This window comes from Schistocerca serialis, chromosome 6, assembly GCF_023864345.2.
Source record: "Schistocerca serialis cubense isolate TAMUIC-IGC-003099 chromosome 6, iqSchSeri2.2, whole genome shotgun sequence".
Classification (NCBI taxonomy): Eukaryota; Metazoa; Arthropoda; class Insecta; order Orthoptera; family Acrididae; genus Schistocerca; species Schistocerca serialis.
The window spans coordinates 456801801-456806700 of NC_064643.1; the positions used below are offsets into that span (position 1 = coordinate 456801801).

The 4900-nt window shown below is 40.9% G+C and overlaps 1 long non-coding RNA gene across 1 annotated transcript; it reads left to right on the top strand.

The window, feature by feature from the left end:
- The first annotated feature begins 546 nt into the window (after positions 1-546).
- On the top strand, positions 547-1100 carry LOC126484482 (uncharacterized). The gene is made up of 3 exons (XR_007587861.1): positions 547-647; positions 768-838; positions 983-1100. It is a non-coding gene; the product is annotated as an uncharacterized LOC126484482 (long non-coding RNA).
- Positions 1101-4900: the final 3800 nt, after the last annotated feature.

A 4900-nucleotide genomic window follows, 5' to 3' on the forward strand; every position in this document is an offset into this window, starting at 1 on the left:
AAATATAAATTCTTTACAGAATCGAGTGCCTAGTGTGGTTGCAACTCGCAGTATTCTTCTATAACATGAAATATGGCGGTGTGCCAGACAATAAAATAAAATACGTGCTTCTCGCACCACTTCAACCAGAGCTCTCCTTTCTTAATCAAACATAAGAGTAACGTAATTGTGCTTTTGTTTTATCAGCGACACAGCGCTGCAGTTGTGTGCCATAGGCTTTATTTATTTGTCACTGATTATTTATTTAATTAATATTTCGCGTTTCCGAGGAAACTCACGCTCGGCATGCAAATGTGCCTTTATATTGCCCCCTGAATTGCGAGGCGAAAGGACACACCTGCAGGCGAGCAATTCACCTAAAGGCACAAGAAAATCTAAGTTATCTACAACTATTTACATGACTTACATTACACATTATATACAAAATTTGAATGACGCGGGTGCGCCGTAAAAGTTCTTATGTTGGCAGATAGAGTGCGCGCATGCGCAGAAGCGTCTGTGTAACTGCGGCACTGCCGTTATATCGTACAGTTAGATCACACGGCACAGTATTGCAGTTCATATTGTTCGTGTGCGCGCGTTTTTCAGTCGTTGCACAAAGAAAATATTCAACCAAGATTACATATGAAGACTACATTCTATGACAGGTAACTTAGTTTTAAATTTACAATATTTGTTATAACACAATACAACTTAGATTGTTGAATGTTCTTAGTTACATAGTATTGTTTTTAAATACTTCAAAGAAAAATGTCCGTATTTTTCAGGTGCGTTGACCTATACACATCGTGTCGTTATTACAGTTCATATTCATCCGCTGCACAATAATTTTTTACAGGTTAGTATCGTCGTGGTAAAGTTTTTTGATCACAGTAACATCGTTGTATAACAACGTGATTAATACATAAGCGTGTCCATTTCTCATTTCCATTATAGTCGTAGTGATGCAGTTCGTTGTGACTAAAAGCATTGCTTATTACAGATCAGACGTGACCCGTCGAGTAATTGGTCCACGTGCAGTTCGTTTTTTACATTCCGTGGAAGCTTGGTTGCAGAACCTCGGACGGCACATAGCTGGCGTCGATCCTTGGACAGTCTAGGTAAGAGTGTCCGTCACATTTCGAGAACATTTCATTCCCTGAAGTTCCAACCAAAATTCTTCCACCCGTCGTGTTGTTTTCTGGACAGGCACTTTGTGTCCATTTAATCCAGTTAACATCTTGAAGTTGGGTACTGTAGTAATATCACTAGACGATGCACGAATTATGCACTTCACATTTTCAGTTTTTTGCTGAATATAGCTCACCTAAATGTTCGTAGTTATTAATCAAGGAAATCGTTCATCGCGTTCACATAGATACGCTGCATAATGAATGGCATTAACAGTTTCTTTCACATAGGTTTCCGCGTAGTTGCAGAGTTAGTAATGTTCGTTAGTGTCCGTGAACAGTGGTTCACTATGCAATGTCTTTTTGGCACTCGTTTTGTTCAAATTTTTACATAGTAACAGTTACACTATACATCAGTTAAAAAAATAAGTAATTATACATACACACGTCACATATTTTCTTAGCATAAACATAATATAGTTGCACATAAACATGTTTACATCATCATTACATCGCTATAGGTTATTACATTGTGTCACATTTGATTATATGAATTGCAGATATTTACATCCTCTTTAGCGGTTTTGCTGGGATATTATCGATGTTTTTTGTGATGTCATCTGAAATTAAGATAGGTTAGACACAACATTCATTACATCAGTAGGCAAGACCAGGCGTTTTCACTACTCAATAAATATTCAAAATAGTAAGAGAGAGAAAATGTTCGATTCCTCGCGTTTTGTGTGTGTGTGTACAGTGTCTGTGTGGCCTTGACTACTGATAGATGCTTTTCGTGTTGGGAGATGTGCGTCTAATCTATTTCTCAAAGTAAAAGATCGCTTCACAGATGACGTCAGTCAGTTCGTCAGGTGTCACACCAAGTCAGTGGTACCTTCAGTAACAAATGTTCCGTGAAAAATTAATATGTCATCCACTGCTACGTAATCATAAATTTTACTTTAATATTCCGTCTTTCAGGTGGAGGCGCGCGCTGAAAGAAGAGTTCTTCTGTCTTCAACTGCGTCACTGGAACCGCTGAAATGAAAATTTCTATACTACTTATAATCCGTGTTGTAACAACAGAGTTTTTCGAGTTGCTTAGCAATATTTTGATGGGTATGACCTTGACATTATTCCGCATGAAATGCTCTAAGATCTCGGTGTGCGTATAGCCCAATAATTTTGTTAGTTCTAGGATGTTGTAACAGATACGCACCAGGATGCGGTATGTTAACAATTATATAAGGTCCTTCATATAGCAGACGCCACTTAGCGTTGCGTCGCTTGAGTGCTACAGATTTATGATGAGTACGAAGTAGTACAAGCATTCCTACCTTGAATTTTTGTTTTCTTTTTATTATGTTTCTGTGATGTTTGTTTCGTATTTGTGCGTGATATGTCAATGTAGTCAATACTTCTTTTGTAACTCTTCAGGCTTTCCCGGCGATCTAATGACATCTTGGGTTGTCGGGTGTTCTGCCGGATATCAGCGTCGTACTTGCACGATATTTCGGTCACGTAGCTCGAGACCTTCAGGAACCTGAAGACCAAGATGAAGCAAAGAAGGTGGCATATCTGCCCTATGCTGGCTCTATTTCTGCCAGAATCAGTAGGATCCTGCGTAAACACAATATCAAGTGTGTTTTCTGTCCATCCAACAAGATCGGGGGACTGCTGGGGAGTGTCAAAGACGACCTGGGGTTACGAAAACCAGGGATTTACAATATACCTTGTCAATGTGGCATGTCCTACATTGGCCAGACGACAAGAACTGTGGAGATCAGGTGCAAAGAACATCAGAGGCACACTAGATTAAGACAGGTGACTATGTCAGCCATTGCTGAACACTGTCTAGAACTAGATCATACCATGAAGTATGAGGATACCAAGATTCTAGCACAAACACCCAGATTTTGGGACAGCGTTATAAGAGAATCGATTGAGATTAAAATGGCTGACGATCTTGTGAATCGTGACACAGGGTACCAGCTAAGCAGAGCCTGGGATCCGGCTCTGAAATTGTTAAAGGAGCAACGGGGCCAGCTGCAACACTACACAAACAGAAGAACCAGAGACATGGAGATGGTCAACGAGCCCCTGACGGACCGCCAGGAGCACCAGACCGAAGATGGAACACCCAGAACTGGGACTGGTGGGCGCGGACCGCAGAGGGAACATCCAGAGCCGCAGCGGACGAAAAACGGAGCGGCAACGCTCCAACAGGTCGTGGAGAGCGGGCGCGGACCGCAGGGGGAACGCCTGGTACCCCAGACCGTAGATGAAACGCCCAGGAGCGGGTTTGGTGGGCGCGGACCGCAGAGGGAACACCTAGAACCGCAGCGGACGGAAAACGGAGAAGCAACGCTCCAGCAGGTCGCAGGGAATGGGCGCGGACCACAGAGGAAGCGCCTGCAGCCGTTGGTGGAGGGGGAAGGCCATAGGCATAAATACTGGACCAGGTCCACTCGAGGAGCAGTCTCAGGTCGCACCTGATGAAGGTCTCGAGCTACGTGACCGAAATATCGTGCAAGTACGACGCTGATATCCGGCAGAACACCTGACAACCCAAGATGTCAATACTTCTTTTATTTTCTGTTCAGGTGTGATTTCCTTGTCTGACAACTTAGGTAATGGCTCTATCCACTGATCGTTCTGTTTGCAATTGAACATGATCTCGTTAGGTGTGTAATTCGTATCGTAAATATTTAAGTTATTGTGTATGTCTTCGAAAGGACTTAGGTAGGACACCCAATTAGTATGTTTTGATGAAATATAGGTCCTCATGAATCGATTTAATTCTCGGAAAAGTCTCTCAGTCGCGTTACATTGTGGACTAAACCTCGAAATAAATATACTTTTAATGTTATTGTCCTTCAAGAAATTTCTCCATTTGTACACAGAGTAGTATGCTGCATTATCTGATAGAATTGCTTTAGGTTTTCCCACGTGCGTCAGGTAATCACTTGAGAATCTTCGTATTATAGCATTTGCAGTGGCGGATTTTAAAGCATAAAGTTTTACAGTTTAGAAAATATATCGTAAAAAGCTAAGATATATTTGACGCCTCCAGAGCTTGCTGGATGCGGTCCACTGATGTCAGTACACAGAATTTCCAGGGGTTTACTAGGTAAAATAGAATGTAAATCTGTTTTTGTGGATAAATTCTGAGGTTTTGATTTTTGACATATGACACATGTTTTTAGTTCCCTGTAAATTTTTCTTCTCATATTGCTAAAATAACAGTTTGTACTGAGCTTTGCCAAACACTTTTTCGTCCCATAATGACCCCAAACTAAGTGTGTGTGCCAAATTGGATTACGTTCAGACTCTTTGGGAATGCATACACACCAGTTAGTAGCATTTGGATGTCGGCGGTAAAATAACACATCATTGTGTAACTTGTAATAGTTAGTCAAAGGATGATTGTGTTTTTCTACCAGTAATGTTATTATCTTATACCAGTGAGGATCAGATTTTTGTAATTCAGCCATGTTTCTGCACATATCAATATAATATTGGTGATACTGCTTGTCTTGCATTAAGAGAATCCTGTAGTCATTTATATTTTCTAAGGCACTGTTGATAGCATTCATACCTTGTGGAAGTCTAGACAAAGTGTCTGCAATGGTGTTGTCCTTACCTCTTATGTACTTAATTTCAAAAGAGTAGTTCTGAAGTGTAACTGCCCATCGTGATAGTCTAGGATGTACAAGTTTACAAGTTAACAAAAATGTCAGGGCCTGGTGATCGGTGTAAATTACCGTATGTTTTCCAAATAAATAATAATTGAA